The sequence below is a fragment of the Ambystoma mexicanum genome, chromosome 6q (assembly GCF_040938575.1).
Source record: "Ambystoma mexicanum isolate Mex_15411 chromosome 6q, UKY_AmexF1_1, whole genome shotgun sequence".
In the NCBI taxonomy this organism is placed as follows: Eukaryota; Metazoa; Chordata; class Amphibia; order Caudata; family Ambystomatidae; genus Ambystoma; species Ambystoma mexicanum.
This window is the reverse complement of record NC_090937.1, coordinates 104,748,679-104,767,928: the sequence shown is the minus strand read 5'-3', so window position 1 is coordinate 104,767,928 and position 19,250 is coordinate 104,748,679.

Below are 19,250 nucleotides of genomic sequence, written 5' to 3'. Positions count from 1 at the left end.
CACCTCACTGAGAAATGCAGCACCTGCAGAGGTCTACAATCCACCAGACTTAAGGACATGAATGACTGGAACTCTGCCAGTGCAGGAGGGAAAGAACCAGAGACAGACCTTCTCTGTCTATGCCCTAGTACTCTGCAACCGCCGCCCCGTCAACACCATACTTTCCCCTTCACTTCTAGTGTCCCAGAAAGAGCACAAGACCCACCTCTTCAATGAATGGCTCCTATGTAATACGTCAGTCCACACACACCTCATTCCCCACTATAACTGAGAATGAGTGATCAGTTCCCCACTGTTTCTTCCCTGAGTGCAGAAAGACACAAACGGTGGCAGTCAATTACAGATAAATGTTTAGCTAGAGTGAGGCCAGAACCAAGTTTGAATACCAAGGATTTTACAAGAGGGGCTTTCATATGAGAAATATTCATGATGGCAGCCCTCAAATAGGTTATTCAGTGTGGAAGTGTGTAAGGGGCGCACAAACTACTACTACCTTCTTTTCTAGAGATAAGTTTGAGATCATCATGCTTCATCCAGCTCCTGATGGATGCCCTAAGAAAAGAAAGACACAAGGAGAGAAACAGGTGACAGAGATAGAGAGAGAAACAGGGAAAGAGAGAGAGAGAGAGAGAGAGAGAGAGAGAGACAGAGAGAGAGAGAGAGAGAGAGAGAGAGAGAGAGAGAGAGAGAGAGAGAGAGAAACCACACTATTGCTGAATCAAGTTTATAATCAAATTAGGCTGAATTGTTTCAAGTTCATGTGTGAAAACCAAAGTCCAAACTCAGAGAATAGGCTGTAAGTAAACATGAACAGGTAGGGTTGAAATGAAAAATCCACCAGGCCCAGAAGTGAAACAAGAGAATAAAACAATTGGGCATGACCATGAAGGAAGGTAGACATCAAGTCAAGAACATTGCTATGGTTAACATTGTCACACTCAGTACATATGTACAGATGATACATGGCCACACGACCTCCACCATCAACTACCAGTTTGAGTTAATTGAAGATGGATACCAGGACAGACTCTGATCTGAAAGCAGGCAGGCACCTTTCTTCCAAGTGGGAAAAATTCTGCGTCTGGATAATGACTACCATTTAGCATATGAATAGTACCATGTTTGGTAGCCCATTAGCTCCTTTATATGTGGGCACTATCTGTTGATAGTTGTCTTCCATATCCAGAATTCTGATTCTCTTCTGCCCCTCTAGAATCTGCCCCTCAGTGCCTAGCATCTGCTGCTCCCCTTCCCTTTCCATGCTCTTTCTGGCAGTTCCTGGTCATTCTTCTGTCGCTTCTCCTCTCCGATTCCTGACATGCCACTGAGCCCCCTTACCTTTCATCCCACAGAGGAACCCTGATGTTCCCTTACAAGATGGCTTCTGGATCATAATTTGGTCACCTCTTTCAATTTCCATAATTGAAATGTTTTTATGCACCCTTTCCATTCTTGAAAAGGGTTCATGCACTCTTTCGAAGTTACCCTGTTGGTAACGGCCTGCCACCCAAGCTAAGAGCCTGAGTGAAGCAAGGGACCCTGGACACAGGCAGCAGAGCAGTTACCAACAGTGTTGGCCTGTGCAGAGCGTAATATCACCATTAGCAATCATGTAGTTACCTGCGCGGCTGCTAATGTTGTTTGTTATTTTTTTTTAATAAAAGAAGCAAACGTTTTCTGCGCAGTTCCGTGCTGCATCCTGGTTCAACGTCCATTTTCAATGTTGATGACTGTGATGTCATCAACATTGAAAAGGGACTTCCAGAAACCACGCAGTGGCACTGGCCCACGCAGTAAATGTATGTTTCTTTCTGTTTAAAAAAGCCACATACATATCACCAATGTAGGTAAGTAACAGGGTGATAGGAGGTGATGGGGAGGGAGGGAAAAGGAAGCAGGAGCGGGAAAGAGAACGGGTGCTGGCCAACAGCAACCAGGGTACTCAGAACGCAGGTGTTTACCATACTGTACAGCACACATTCTGAGCATCCATATTGGCCAGCGCCCCATCCAAGGGTGCTAATGAAATATAATTTAGGATATGATGGTGATTTCACTGTAATTTAGAGAATTATTAAACAAATCAGTCCTGTTTTTAAAGAGTGCTGGACAGAGCCTTCAGCGAGAGAGGCATTCACGATATTTAGGAGTGTGTTGATGGTGTGGCCTTTGAGCTGTTTGATGATGGAGGCTGGGAGGAGATTGGCGAGTAGGATGTGGGTTTGAGGGATGCAAGGGTGTCAGAGGGGTGAAGTCTGACCAAGGGTAGAGTTCCCATTGCGTGGTGGGGGTGGCTTCTTGGAGGCCTTCACAGAGTCGATATAGTCCCTGATTTTAGCAAATTATATTGAGGAATAAGCTGATAATACTATTGCATATTTCCTGCTAAACCGGGACCTCAGGTTCAGGGGTAGGCTTGGCAAGGCGTCTGACAATGTCAAAGAGGGTTCTGCTCCTGTTTGGGGCACCCTCAATTGCAGTGGCGTAATGAGGTGATTTGGCATCAGTAATCAGCTTTTTCATGTTAGATATAACTATTTTTAAAATGTGCAATGGGATAGTCATATTTTGGCTCAAGCTGATAAAGCTGAGAAGCATTTGATGTTCATGAAAAGATAATAGACTGTGAATAGGTAATTATGGGGCCTCATACATGTTTTCTACTACTTTTGAAACTGATTCCACACCTGTAGAGGACAAAGCGATGTTTCTACAAATGTTTCACATTTGCCTCACATACCAGATGCTGTGTAATGATCCTGAAGAAGGGGATATTGTATATAAGCAGCTGATTCTGCCGTGGTGCCTCAGTCTCAGTTCCAGAAGCAGCTCAAGACCCTTATTTCTCCCCTGCTTTCTCTATCTTGCTCCCTTGCTCACTGTCTGCTTGCGACTGGTTGCTTGGTTCCCTCAGAGGGTACAATGCTCTTCCACGACCAGTCTTGCACGGTGCTGTAACTGTAACCCCTACAGCCGCCTTGCCTCCTTACCCAGAGCAGCACTGCCCTGGATGCACTTATTCCAAGCTATGTGGCCCTGATCGCACTTCCCCCTTTCCTCTTAATTGCACTTTCCCCCTTTCATTCCCCCCGTACTTCTCGTTGTCACACTTGTTTGTCGTGTTCTCCCTATGTCTTCCATCCCTTGTTTTGTGGCACCTAGAAACACTTGTGTACAGGCGCTTTATAAATGTCATATCATAACACTGTCTCTCGAAACGCATCGAGCTTAATGTTTCATTTGCTTCACTATCTTGTTCCAATAAATATATTTCACTTGAAATTTTGAATGTAATTGTGTTAATTTAATTTTCCTGAGAAATGTATACAGTACATATAAGCACGTGAGGTCTCTTTGAAACTACACATTCTTGTTGATAAGAGTAAAGACAAATAAGAAATACCTTAATTAGAAACTCTTGAGAATTATTTGACTGATACAATCAGTGACACTGGTGTGCAGGTGATAGGAGTCCTCTTAACTTTAGGGTACCAATATTTTCACATCAGCTTAAACCAAAAATGAAAATGGTGCCTTTTCTGGCTAAGCCAGAAACAATGGAAAGAAGTGGGATGCAATTCTAGGATGCTGATATTTCGGCTAAATAACATATCTTTAAGTAAAGTAGTTCCTGCCATTAAAGATGAAAACCGGTCAACTATCTCAAGAAAGAACAATAACACAGCCATGGATATAAATGATACATAATTGTATAAGGAACTTAGCTCTTCTGGAAGGTATTCTCACTTGGACATGTACGAATTCTGTACTCTATGACTATTCCACATATATCTAATCAAGGAAAAAATAAACTTTTAAATATGTGCTTGTCTGAACAGGTCTTTAACATCATTCATTTAGTCACTGAAAGCACTGGGGCCTGATTTCTACAAACTATATGGAGGGCAGATTGTGCTACTTTGGACACCGGACTTCGATTAGAATATTTAGAGGTTCTGCTTCCCAAAGTCAAATATAATATTGCTCCACAAACAAAATAGTGATTCGACAGACAGTCCATATTTCCCAATGAACAATGATTTCAAGATACTGACCAAACTAGATATATTGGAATATGGGGACAAGTTGTGATTCATTAATGGGCAATGTGGTATGAGTAATTTGTAACTATTAATCAACAGCATATAGGGAATAACATTACCTTTAGGTATTAACAGTTGACTTTTCAGAGGAATTGCCTTTTCGTTGTTTTTATCAGGATGACTAATGGAGATTTTCTATAGTTCTTGATATTGCCGTTTTAGGGTTCTTCAGTGAAGGCGCATATGGTAGGCCTGAGCTCTGAACAATGTACAGTATGCCATGGGATGAAACACCATTGTGTTTCAATATGTCATTAGAACCCTTGTCAGTCACATCCAGGGCCCATCCTAATCCAGTATCACAGGGATGTACATTGAAGCGGTGTATTATGAAACTAGACTCTTTTCTGGTGATATCCTCTGTACCTGATGATATTCACAAGACTAGATCCCTCCTTTTTTATGATAATTGATACGTTCAGCACATGTGCAGGCTACAGGATCCACCATCCTAAATCTACAATGTTCACCTTGACTAGTATCTCTTTCAAAAGAGCACTTTAAACAATGGACTTTAACTGTAAAATATCTGGGAATCATGCATAGCATAACTCTCTTAGGCCGTTATCATAAATCATCTTATCATGATCATTGCAATCTATAACATGATTTAGGGAGGTAGTCAAAATTGCAACTGTCATTCTGGGCCAAAGACATACTCAAGTACAACCAGAAAACACAAGTGTTCTCATGGGGGCTTGTAAAAAACAACATAGACTAAAACAATTCAAACTTGCAGAAAAATGTGAGGCTTTGGATTGACATTGACATAAAGCATGGGGCCTTGATTTTTCCTTCAAGCTCCTTCCACTAGCTGTGATGTTATCTCTGGAAATTTTAGATCCTTTAGATCCTTTATCAAGCATAATAAGATTTATATTGAGAGAGGCAGATGCAAAGCCTGTTGCGCCTTGTGCAGCTTGTGCTTTGGCAGATAAAACTTGGATTGCAGTTCAGCTACAACCCCCTCATCACTACTTTAATTCCCTTTACAACACATTGCCACAGTTTAGGGCCTTTGCTACCCATAGCCAGTCACATCAGGCTTCTACTGATGAATGATGTCCTCAGAGCCCAGTCTTCGCCATCGTGCAGACATCACAGGTTTTTGCCATATCCTTCAACCTACAATTGTCTTAGTGCAGTAAATTAATAGTACTTCTGGACCAGCAGGCGCAGCCACCTTCATCACAAATGCCATAAACACTGATACGCTGATTCACCCTAAAATTACCCCCATCCTCCCTGTATTCTAACTGATCAGACTAATTCAGAATGTCTTACAATCTAGAACGTATCCCTTCTCTACCAGAACCGATTTGCTCCTGGATTCATTATCATCAGCAAAAAACATTTGAACTTCCCACAATTTCATCAGTTGCAGAACACTCAGATTTCAACACATTTAATCAATTGACTAAGTAATTTACTCATTGTAACATTCATATTCCTTTGAAATGGACCATTATTAATATTTGTTCCATCCCTTCCAATGCATATGACATATGTTGGGCTGCACGCACAGCATCACAGTCAGGCAAAAAGGTTCAGGCTGAGAAAAACCTATTGGCATGTACCAGTGTGGGAGCAGACTGAGGTTTGTGCAGCAGATAGGGCATGCACTGTTTTTAGTTAGGTTTGACAAATATTAGATACTCACATATGGCTACACAGAAAGAGCAACACATGCATTAATGTTGAGGTTGCATAGGTTATAGATCGGGTAGTATTATAGGTCCTGTGTTTAGTTGTTGCATCCAAAGTAATGTTTTGTAGTGAGGTGTGCAGAAAGAGCTGAAACATGTGGAAGATGGATTCAGAACGGTACTGTGGTCGAAGTGAGGTCAGTGTGTTAACATGGAATAAGTGTCACCATACTGGATGTTACGGCCTAGTGCACGATGAACAGAATAGAACGGAGACCATAATGTGGAGCTACAGCCCTGTTTAGCTCATCTCCAAAACAAATACCCTTTCCCATTCCCCAGGAGAGAAGCCGTGGTTAGATGCACCTGCAGTGCACAGATAAACACTAAATGTGTCCAGCTGTAGGACATGGATGTGGTGAGAAATGAAGGTTTACTGTGGGGAGAGCAGGAAGGGATGTGCCCTTTGAAGGGCTAATTGATGACATTAGATCATAAGGTTTTGTGATGGCAATGGGCAAGGAGACAATTTAGTGCACTACTGCCCCCACCAAAGATTTGGTCATCCCATTTGAATAAAAAGTAGACACACCAATAAAGCAAATAAATCCCTGAAATTCTGACACAAATGCAGTGCCCTAGTCACGTCAACACTGGGCACCTATGTTTGAAGGAGATGAGGGGGGAACTGTGTCTGGAGCATTCCATTATTTGGGAAAGGAGGACCAGAGGTGATGCCAATAAATTGAGCACATGGTCGAGGGTGCCGCTTGTGTGCGCTGCAGTGTCTGATATAATGGCAAGGCCTATTGTCTTAGCAAAGCAGAGTTGGCCTCTACAGTTTACTTTGAACACATCTGGATTGGAGGGGTGCACATCACGTGACGGTCAAGATTTAATAATGTGTCAATATTTTTGAACAACCAATCCTGTACCTGGATTCAATAATGATGATGTAGTAGCCCACGTGTCTAGGGCAATGTATTTAGATAAGATGTGGCCAGTCAATCCAGGGACTTAAGGTGGGCATTAGCATGTTTTATAGGTGTTAGCCAATGAGGGTGGTGGGATAAGATTGTAACCCTTGTATTCAGATTTTGCGGTTTACCACTATTTACCTGTAACTTCTTAGGAAGCTATGAGCTCCATGTCAGTTTGGTTCAATGTGGCCTTCTGAGACTTTTTTGCATGTAATAAACCCTGTTTACCCTTGCAAAGAAGTGCAGGGGTTATTTGGCCATTTTGATTATTTTTACCATTGTGTTTTTGGATTGCTTTCCTCTTTACAAATTGGTGACCCCAACTTTATCCCAGACTCACCTTGAAGGTGTGTGTGTCCCAGCCACGCATCTTGGGATGTGGTACCCTTCTGCAATGACCAGTGCCCTGTGCACAATCTGAAGAGGTTTTTCGGGTGCTGTTTTGCCAGAAGGCCTGCCTGCTCCATTGAGTGCGGCACTGCTCCCAGATTGTGAAAGCCGTTGATGGGCCCTCGTATCAGAGGCACTCAGGAGAATGTATAGTAGAGAAAACAACAAGAGGAGAGTGTAAATGACCACCTGGCAGTATATAATGGTACTTGTATACATAGAAGTGGCCAGAGAGATCTCCGTTGAGAGGAAAGGTGATGTTGATGTAATGGCATATATTTTGTGGAAAAGAGAAGAGAAGAGGAAACAGGGCCTCCTCCATTGCAGAAGAAAGGCAGAACTGCAAGTAAAATAGACTTGTGGTTCAGTATATGGAGGATCTGGGATCCCTCCACTTGGCAAAAGGGTGTGTGAATGAGTAAATTCCCTCTTCCCAAGGCAAGGGGATAGAGGAAGGGTCTAAACCATTATGTTAATAAGTGTGATTATGTGTGTAGGCCCATTATATGGTGGGCCTGGGATAACTTCACACGGTATAAGGGGGCAAATGGAGGTACATTTCCTCGTCTCATAGTGGAGACTGAGGAGAAGCCTAAACCACTATGTTTATAATTGTGTTCCACTGACTTGTGGTTTAAGTAATGTGCATTGCTATAGTGTGGAATGGTGGTGTTTGAATTGCGAGAGGTGTGGTGTAATAAGTATGTGGCTTGTCGGGCAAAGAGAATGGGTAGGGGTTGCTGGGAATGCAGGCAGCATTGGAAGGGTGGGTAGAGCAGCGCTGCTGGATCAATGTTTTGGAAACAAAAGATTATTACAAGTGCAGGGTCTGACATAACTATGAGTTCCCTTACCCCACTCAAATACATGTGTACAGTGTTCCCGCTGTACCGGGTGAAAACTATGTAGTACCATATGGAGTGGGTCGCTGATATGAGAGGAGGAATGTACAAGCCATGTACAAGCCATGGCCAGAAGAAGGAACAAATAATAATTATGTTCTGTGCCACATGCACACATATATAGGAGAGAAATATAAGGAGAGGAAGTTGAAGTATAGGAAGGGCATTCTCGAGTTTTGGAGAATGGTTGAGGATTCAGATATTGTACCTGAGGACCCAAAAAGGGGGGACATTTTAATACAAGTACCCTTTGTCACCCTGCACATATTGTAGCTACCCGGTCCTGTGATATGCCTACAACCCTTTCAACTCCATCAATACGCTTCTAGTATCACCCCAACTTGTACAAGGAAACTCTCCTACCAAGGTACACTGTAGTAGTAGATGTATTACAAATTTATGGGGAAAATGGTTCGACATAAAAAGTCTAATTGAAAGATGATGGATAGACAGCAGTCTAATTACAGACATGTGTGTTCCTCTTTGTATCCCGATTTAGGGATTGTCTTCAAGAAACCAGGGTGAAAGAAGTCACTACTAATAAAGAATTTTCCATAAGTTACACTGATCATGTTCTAAATTACCCCTGATGAATGTCTGCCATTGAGGCGCATAAAGACAGAAACTTGTACAAGTTGGGCTGACGTTAGAAGCATATTGAAGGAGTTGAAGGAATTGTAGCAGACACTGAGTTGGAATATTCATGTATTGGATTTTTTAGGTTATTCATGTATGCAAACATTCTGTTTGTATGTGTTATTGAATGTTTTACATGTTGTATGAACTTTTCAGGTGTATGAATTTTTGATATTGATTTGTTTTGTATTAAAATGTGTGATGATTATTTTTACAAGGCCCTTGAGATCCCCAAGGGTTCATTGAAGACATAGATTGAGGACAAACTTTGTGATACCTTTCTTTGCTTGTTATAGCATTTACAGTAGCGCCCACGCAGTAGGAAGGCATTGTATACACATTGGGAGTACCGTTGTGTGATAAATGCCTACAACCTCAACAGCCCTGCCACCCCCATGGCCACAGGGGTATTACCCTATGCAACCAGCAGGTTATACTAATCCAGAGTATGTAACCCATGCAGCCACGCAACCTATGAAAATGTCCTCCAGCCTTCAGCAGCAAATGCCACACATGATGCATTAGTTATGGAGACAGAGTACAGAGCACGAAGAGACTTAGAAAAAGCATTACGGAGGACAGAGGCAGAGCTTGTACAAGTACAGCTAAAACAAGAGGAAGGGAGAAGAGCACCAATAGATACTGATGAATGGAGAGCAGGTGATATTTTATTTAGAATTGATAGTACCATGATTAGGGATGTACATGTTGAAATTAAGGATGACGGCCCCAAAATGTGTGGGAGGAGGAGGTCTCGGAACCCGCACCCTCCATTCTAAGAGTGCACATTTCCCGGATAGGTCCTAATGCTGCTGCTTTGGGTTCAGGGCCCCGGCCCAGGAGAACCCGCACGGGAATACCCTAGGAACTGTGACCCCTGAAGACAGCCTAAAACTAAAGTTGAGCCAGACTCCATTTTGTGGGCTGACAACTCCATTTTGTTATTTCATAATGGCAGGCCAGCCGTGAAATTAGAATACCGGCCTGCAGCTCTCCCCACCAGGCGCACACAGCGAACAAACTACTCCCCCCACCTCATCCCCTCTGTCATCTCTACAGCTGTCCAGTTCTCATGGGAGACTGGCCACGCGAACGCAACAAACTTCACACTGTATTTTCTGTCTTCCGTCTTACCACAGTGACCCTGCCATGGCCCAGCTCAAGGACCGGCAACAGAAGTCATTCATCTCCACAAACCTGCCCACACCTAACAGACCCAGGCCATAAATAATACCAGCCCCAGATCCTTTGGACATGGTCAAATAATTAAGAATGATCCTTAAGCATGTTCTGTTTGTTCGCACCTTAAAACCAAAGTGTCTTACTTCACGCAATCAGAGTACGTTGCTTATGAACTGTTTCCATTGCATGTGGAATAATGAAAGAACCACATTAGAATAATAAACACATGAATGTATCACATATTATATATGTAATCAGAATCACTAACGTTACATTCCAGTTATTTAAGTTTTGGGAAATGTATTAACGTGTAGAATGTAGTTTAATAGAAATGGATACTAGTAATAAAATGGATAACAGAACATAACACTGTATATACTAGCACAAAGCTACCTGGTTTTTTTAGCAGTAATGAGCAGTTCAACTTAGTATGGACAATAACCTGAGCACACGCAAATTATCATCATGAGTTATGTAACAATGAGAATACTCAGTCAGGTAGAAAGGATGGCATGTTTTAGACGAATATAACCAGAATGTAATAAGCCACGTGTAAAAAGCCTTTATGTAAAAACCGCTCCTAAAGGCCCTGTCTCCCCGTGCAATGCAGAACTACACTGCAAAGGTGTTTCAATTCTCCTCCACACTTCATAGTGCCAAAGCAGATCAACAGAGATTTAATGATGTTTAAACGCCGGTTCTTGAACCCCACCATAAGACTTATGACCATTGTGGTATGTGCCTTTTGTGACCTAGTCTTTTAATGTGTAGGTTTGGCCTTAGATATAGAGCCCTCTTTGTTTTTTACCAGATGGACATTCCAGACCACACAGTGACCTCAAAAGTCTTGCCTCCTTAGCCAGTATATCTTGTATGGTATTAACACACAGTTAAACCTGCTTATCAATTGATCAATCACTAGATTTGATAGCTGCATCTTGGCCTATGTCCAATGATAATTAACTTGTACTTGAGAAATGTCTTTCCTTTGGTGTCTAGATCACAGGTCTCAGAGTATGCTGGACAAGTCAGATTATGGTATTGGATGAATGGGAATGTGTGGCCACAAGGACAAATGTCAAATGGTTATTTAGTATGTAACACTACAACAGTTGCAGACAACGCATACCAACTCGATGAGCCCAGCTGACCGATTGACCCGAGAAGCATCATCATAACACCACGTGCACCTGAGCAAACCACAGCCTTCCAACCCTATGGCATCTATAGGTGCTCACCCTTAGTGACCAATCCCAACTGTTCATGTGCCCCTTAGGCCTACCTCCTGTTGGATGATGATAACGCTGTATAAAAATAATTTGCAACATGTTTTCTGCAGAGCGCTCTCGGCGTGAGCAGAGTAGATTGTGCTTGCCCTATTTTAGACAAAGACTTTGATATCACCAGCACCTGGTCTTGGTCTCATTCCCTCCAGTTAAGGGTCCTTTTTGAGTTTATTGGGAGAGTTAAGTGCCATTTTGGGGGCATATCACTTTCATTGGTGACCCCGACATGATAGCGTTCTTTTTTGTCCTTCTGGCATGAGACGTCCCCCTGTTACGACACGGATCGCGCTCCCTCAAGAGCTACCCGCCAACGGCAAACGGTACACTTAGACTTGCGCACACAATAGGGCGAAAGGGTACGGGATACCCCTTTACATAACCCAACGTACTACTCGCCGGAGCCGGACGTGGTCCTTGAGCGAGGGGCGGCGCACCGAGCGATCAGGTCCAGAGGGTCTCGGATCAAGACGGACATGTGAGTATCAAGTGCGGGTGATATTAAAAGATGGGTGGGAGTAAGATTAGGAGGTTTTGGGAAATACGTGTGGAGATTCGTACCAGAAGGGGGAAACCTGGGGGTCTGTTCTATATTCTATTCTATTCTCCTTCTATCGCATATGGCCATTAGGACGGTGACAGAAAACAAGGTGAAAAGAGGTTAAAGGGATCCTATCACCGTTGGGGGGTGGAAGGCGGCGCTGCATAGTGCTATCTTGACTAGTACAGAATATATGGATATGGGAAAACTGAAGTAAAGAAAAAACATAGGGGTCTCGAAGGAAGACCCAGAGTAGTATTTAGAAACGCTTCTTTCCTACTTTTTATCTGTCTCTCTCCCACTCGCATGGACATTAGAGAAGGTGTAGGGAGAGAAGTGTTTAAAGGGATTGTAGAATCAGGGAAAGATATCGAGGAGGGGTACATAGGGGGTACTAGGGAAGGTGAGGTAGAATTTAGCTTGTCCATGTTATTTGTTGTATGTAGTATATGTTAAGGTGTCGTTTTTTTGTGAAAATATTGTCTCTTGTTGATGAATGTCACTGAAAATGATTTAAAATTGTGTTGAAGAAAAAGTTGTTCATATTGATGTGATTTATAAATGATAAAAAGTGAGTAAACAACCCTTTCTTTTCAAGGTTGCATGACATATTGAGTTGGCCATAGAAGAAGTTTAAGAGTATAGACAAAGGATTGTTGGTTGAGTAACGCCTTCAGCTGGGTAAAATGGGCGCCGAACCGCCCATAGCCCACATTTGTAAAAATCTGCCAGGATATGCAGATAAAATGAACAAATACCATGACAAATGGGTCACTGAGTTGAAGGGAGAAGGTTTGCCCCAAGTGTGGCCCCAGGGAGGGTCCTTTGACAAGGCTGTGCTAGATATGGTTGCCACCTGTCTATTCATTAAATATAAAGTGAAACAGTTGCAAAACAGGAGGGAAATATTGGACTGGTGGAGGCTGTTTGAGGAAGTCCCCCTGGGTAAAAGTGGCGTGTATACTACATCTCCCCTGGCAGAAACTGCCAGCGAGGGGCCAATGGAACAGATTGAGAATAAGATGGAGGTTACACACATATATCCCTTATTGACAAAGCCAGTGCCCTCAGAAGGATATTTCTACCCTGTGTATGTAGAACAATCCACACTGCCATCAACACTTAAGCCATCCGCTACTCCACCACCTCCATATGTAAGTCAAAGCACGACAAGACAGGTGACTACTCCCACGATAGATATTGAGAAACTCACGCAGGATTTAGATTCACGATTAACAATGCCTCAAACCAAGCTGTCCCGTCTGAGAGCCATGGGAGAGCAAGGGGGGGTCACTTACCCCCAGGGTGGAACGAGACACGACGCCTCTACCGAGTAAAGGGGTGGCAGAAGATGGATGGAAAAAGGGAGAGATACTATTTTGAATAAATGAGACCCCCACACGAATCATAGAAATAAATACAGCTGGCAGTGAACACGAGCTAGCAGAGGGAGGAATGGCATCAGACTGGGAGGAAGAATATTGGTGTGATATAGAGGAGCAGGAAGAAGAAGAAAGGAGGTTGGGGACCGCTACTGGTGGGGCCTCGCTAGGGCAGGGACTGTGCCCCATGGAGGAGTGGAGAGGGAGGTTAAGGAACAGAACAGGAAGCATGGCGGTAATAGGGAAGAAAGGTAAAAAGATCAGTACCAGTAAGGGGGGGGGGAATCTACAGCTGCCACTAATACACAGGGGCGTGGGAAGGCCAAATTACATACCATGGGCCAAAATGGACATGGCCAACTTGCTCAAACAGTTACCACCACTGTCCAGAGGCACCAGGAAGTGTATATATGCATTTGAGAAACACACGGCAGTAGTGCCTTTGGCAGTAGGGGATGTTAAAAGAGCTTGCTGGAATCTGTAGTGGGAGACCAGGCAAACCGGGTTTGGGTGAAGGCAGGGTTTCCCGGAATAGCATTGGATTTTGAACGCCATGATGGGGCCTCATTCAATACAGTATGAGCGAGAGTGTGGGTTGCCTTGCGGGAACCATTTCCAGACACGCCAGACTTACAATCAGTAATGCAGTGTACAATGGGAGATGAGGAAGATCCAATGTCCTTCATTCTCTGGGTGCAGGACATGTGGAGAGCGGAAACGGGCATGGCCTGGGACCAATCAACTTCCCTCTTTTATTTCATTATAAAAAGGGGGCTCCCAAAGGAAGTACAGAAGGCCCTTGATAAAATAGCTGGAATAGAAACCAAGGGATGGCCAGAAATTCAAAGCATAATAGTGCACCACTGTAAAAGGATCAAAGAAAAGGAGAAGGAGATAGCGCAGCGGCAGTTGGCAGACGAGGCTAAATTAGTACAAAGCAAATTATTGAAGGTCAGTGCAGTAGTAGCAACCATACGGCAGGAAGGGAGCGGGAGGAGGACGAAGGACAGATGGGAATACCAGTGCAAATGGCAGCAAACTGGACAGGTAATAGCCAGGACTCATGGTCGGGGAAAATCAGTATGAGGGACCACAGTGTCTGTTGAGAGGCGGCCGGGCAACAGAGGAGGATTCATGGGTCCAAGGGGAGGCGGTGCCGGGTACAGAAGACCCCGAGGAGGAGGGCAAGGACAGTGTTGGAATTGTGGTAGTTGGGGGCATTTCATGAGAGAGTGTCGGAGCAGGCCCACTAATTCATACCCAAACGAACAACAGTATGGACACCCTCACCCAGGGAGCCCCTATGGATTATCAATGGGTGGAAACAGAAGGGAGAGTCAGCCCGACCAGAGGTACATGAATTTGCACCAGATGCCCCCACAAAATGCACCTTAATACTCCCAGTGCCACGAACGTATCACCCCCACCCGTGGAGGCACTCACACTACCACTGCAAATGGAGCACCTATACCATGTAGAGGGACGGCGATGGTAACAGGAAATGTTTTTGATACTGATGAACTCCCATGGCATTCAGCATAGGACAGCTGACAGAGAACACTTGCGTGTTCAGTACTGTCGACGACCCTTAACGCAGCAGAGGAACCACTGGTAGGGGCAGCGATAGGAAACAAACAGTTCATTCACATGGTGGATTCGGGAGCGGAAAAATCATGCCTCAAAGAGGGCAGGTTCCCGCTTTCTAATCAGACTTTGGAAACGCAAGGATTCTCTGGGGCGGTGGTCGAGGTTCCGTATACTGAAAAGCTAGACATAACGGTGGGGGAAAAAAGCTGTACGGGCACTTCTGCTGTACTACGAAGAGTCGCAAATTAATTTTCTGGGAAGGGATCTTCTCAGTAAGCTTAACATGACCATATTGTTTACTGAAAGAGAAAGAGTGTGCTCTACACCAGGCATATGCACGATCCGTGCCATGCTAGAAATACACACTCAAGCAAACTTCCTGAAAACACGTGGCATACCTGTAAATCTAGATATGTTCATACAAGGGTTAAGGATACTGGCGAGAGTAGTGCCAGAATTGAAAAATGAGAAATGGAGAGTGCCCTCAGAATTCATTTTCTGCCCAATCACAGACCCGGAGATAGTGCCAGGTTCAATAGTGTCCTTAGATATACATGCAGTACAGGTGTCATCGCAAAGAATAGCAGTAATTGCAAAGGACATGCAGGGATGCCAGTGGAGAACAATGCTGTGCATCAACGCCAATACGGCCCTGTGGGATTTAAAAGACTAGGAATTTTTTAGTGACATGGACGACGATGGGGATATAGTGATGGATATTGCAATACCCTGTGATGTGGTGATTCAAAAGAGAGAAGTGCCACTACCCTCGTAGCGGTCGTTAATGCACCACCAGCATACTTTGAAGAAGACATGTCCCAAGTACCACAGCAGTCATGGACCACAGGCCCATACGATGTAGGGCTACTACATGAAGTAATAACTGTAAAGATAAAGATCAAACCCGGAGCCATTTTACCCCGGGTAAAACAATACCCTCTATCGAGGGAAGCAGAAGAGGGAATAAAAGACACAATATGTGCATTGATGATATAGGGAATAATAGTGCCATCCAACTCACCCTGCAACAATTGTATATACCCGATCAAGAAAGCAAAGGGAGGGGCATGGAGGATGATCCAGGACCTACGCCCCCTCAATGATGTAGTGCAGAAAGAGTTCCCTCTCATCCCAAAATCTGCTTCAATATTATGCAGCATCCCAACAAAAGCCACCCATTTCACAGTAGTGGATCTGAAAAATGCATTCTTTTCAATCCTGCTCGACCCAGAGCCTTGGTGCCTAACAGCATTCACGCTAGGGGGGAAAAGGTATGAACATTGCATATTCCCTCAAGGGTATTGCGAAAGTCCCAGTATCTTTAACAGAATATTCCATGAAGATCGTAGAAACATAGACAGAACGAGTCCAATAATTCAGTATGAAGACGATTTGTTGGTCTGCGGTAAAGACGAAAAAGAATCCAGAGAAGATTCCATCACTAGTTTAACACAATTAGCACAGAAAGGGTACAAGGTGGACAGACAAAAACTGCAATATTGTTTGACAGAAGGGTTATATTTAGGTCAGTTATTATCCAAAGATGGCAAGAGAATAATAACCGAAAGAGCAGCAGCGAGAAAAGCAGTTAAGGAGCCTAGCACAGTAAAAGAGATGCAGAAGTTCCTTGGCATGTGTAATTAGTGCCAAGCATGGATATTAGATTACACAGCATACACAAAACCCCTATCACAGGCACTCAAGGAAGCCCAATGAGAAAACACTCAATTACAGTGGACACCAGAAATGCACACAGCTTTTGACACACTCAAAGAAATGATATCCACTGCTCCAGTTCTAGCAACCCCCAACTACGATCGCAAATTTCATCTGTTCTCACACTGCAATGGCACACTCATGAAAGCTGCATTAACACAGAAAACATCTTTAGGGCATAAACCCCTGGCATTCTACAGTAGAACACTGGATGCAGTAATGCAAGGACATTTCGCTTGCGAACAGGCTCACACAGCCGCCGCGTTTGCAATCGAAAAAAGCTCTACAATCGTGATGGGATTCTCCATCACGTTATATGTAGAACACTCTGCCATCCTGGAAAGATCAAAAAGAACACTAACTACTCAAAGGGCAACGGCGTAAAAGTTAATCATATCCAGCTCTAACATACATATTGTGCGGTGCAAAAGTGTAAACCCTGCCACATTCATCACATAAGCATGTGCAGTAGAAGATATGGAGCAACATGACTGTGCTACCTGCAGAGGTAATGATGGAAATGCACTTACGGCACACGAAAATGCACTAGCAGAAGGAGAAATGTATTTTGTTGATGAGTCTGCCTCCATAGATTGTGAAACAGGAGAAAAACACAAGGGAGCAGCAATAGTTTGGGTGGAGGATGGGGAATTTGAAGTGATTGTTCAAAAAAAGATTACCACCACACTTCTCAGCCCAAGCACAGAACTAGTGGCACTCATAGAAGCATTGCATACAGCAAAAGGATGCACAGTCACAATCTACACAGACTCTCCTTACATTGCAACGACAGTGCATGGAGGGTTGGCAAGATGGGGTAGGAGGGGATTTCGAAGGGCAGATGGGTGCCCAGTCCAGCACGCTACACTATTAGGAGAATTGGGTTACGCATTGAAAGAGCCTACACTTGTAGCAGTCGTGAAATGTCAGGCCCACACACAAGGTGATGACGTCATCTCATTGGGGAATGCGGCAGCGGATGCTGCCACCAAGGAACCATTTTCTTTACCAAAGAGCTCAACAGGTGAGTACATACTACAAAAGGTCATAGAGGAAGAGCACCCAGAAGGATTCAACTCATTGCCAATCTCTCAAATTATTGAACTTCAACAAGATGCAACAAGTGAGGAAAAGGAGACGCGGTAAGAAGAGGGTGTAACCAGTCACCTACTTACCTTTTATGGAGACAGAATAACACAGGTAAGGTGGTAATGCCTGCAAAGTTATTGAAGGTAGCATTCCAGCAACTACACTTTCCTTCCCACAATGCAAAGCAACACATTATCGCAGACATACAGGAAGATTTGTTTGCCCCGGGACTACAGAAACAAATCACAAAGCTGATAATAGAATGTATTACATGCCAAACATAAAACTCTAGCATGACGTTACAGACTCTTAGAGGGACATTTCCAAAACCTGAAGGGCCATTCAGAGAGCTGCATATAGACTATGCAGACATGGGAGAGCGGTGTAATGGGTCATTGTTGTAGTCTTTCCCTTTTCCCGGTGGGTGGAAGCAGGCCCCTGCATTCATCCAGATGCACGGTGTGCTGCCAAATTCTTGGTCAGGGAAGTATTCCCCCGCTGGGATATTTGTGATGTCATACGTTCCGACAACGGTACACATTTTGTAAATGACATGATCAAGCATATAACTGCAATGCTAGGTTTAACTCACAAGCTCTGTACAATTTATCATTGGCAATTGAATGGGATTGTTGAAAAAATTAACGTATTGCTCAAGAGAAGATTGTCAAAACTGTGCCATATACTCAAAAAGAACTGAGTATATTGTTTACCCTTACCCAGCAAGGACCACCACTTGTCACCCCATGAGATTGTGAGAGGTTGGAGGATGCACACTGCCCCTCACACCTGCGCAGTCAGATGCACATCAGATTGCCCCAGTACTATGAGGAGAGTTCCATGAGTATCTCAGAAATCTCACAAGAGCAGCACGTGCCATAGCAAAACAGATAGCACCCCAGTTACCCAATAAACTACCACAGACACAACCACTCCAGCCACAGATAGCCCAGACTGCCAGTTGATGACAGGTAACATGGTATACGTGAGAAGTGTTGTGCGAAGGTGGAACGGACCTAGGTTCCACAGCCCCTATAAGGTAATACACTGCACACATATGGCAGTCAAGGTGCAGGGCTTAAGGTATTGGGTGCACTTGACAGATGTCCGCAGGGCGCATGGGAGCATGGACTGCACAGCCTATGAAGGTGGCAGAAATGAACTGAGTGCACAAACGTAGCAAGTGAAAAATCAGAAATACAGAAATAGGTTGCAAGAATAAAACAGGGGTAAGCAAATGCTAAAAGAGAGTGTTGAAAAAGATGCACGACCTCAATGAGTAAAGATATTAAGTGTGATATGCAAAATAAAAAAAACTCTGTTAAAATGTAAATATTTGTACAAAGATGATGATGAATGTCCTCCATACTCTCTCTCTCTCTCTCTCTCTCTCTTTCTCTCTCTCTCCCTCTCTCTCTCTCTCTCTCCTCTCTCTCTCTCTCTCTCTCTCTCTCTCTCTCTCTCTCTCTCTCTCTCTCTCTCTCTTTCTTGTATGTTCCACTTCTCTTCCCGGTTGGTTTCAAATTGCAAGAAAATTGTCTCCCCCTGTTCCTCCTCCCCAGACTCAAAGTATGGGGAGGGAGAAAGGAGGGATGCAATATGATTACATGTATTAAGAAACAAAAGCAAGCACAGAAAAAGTTGAAAAACAGAAGTGTTATATGATTAAAAGGTGTAAATAGCGAAAACTCAACATGCTTAACAAATGCTTACATCTCATTTATTAGGAGCTACAATGGGCATGGAAGAGGCCCCAACGAAAACGAACAATAGTGTAGATAGGACTAGAAGAAGAAGAAGCGTTTATCCTAGC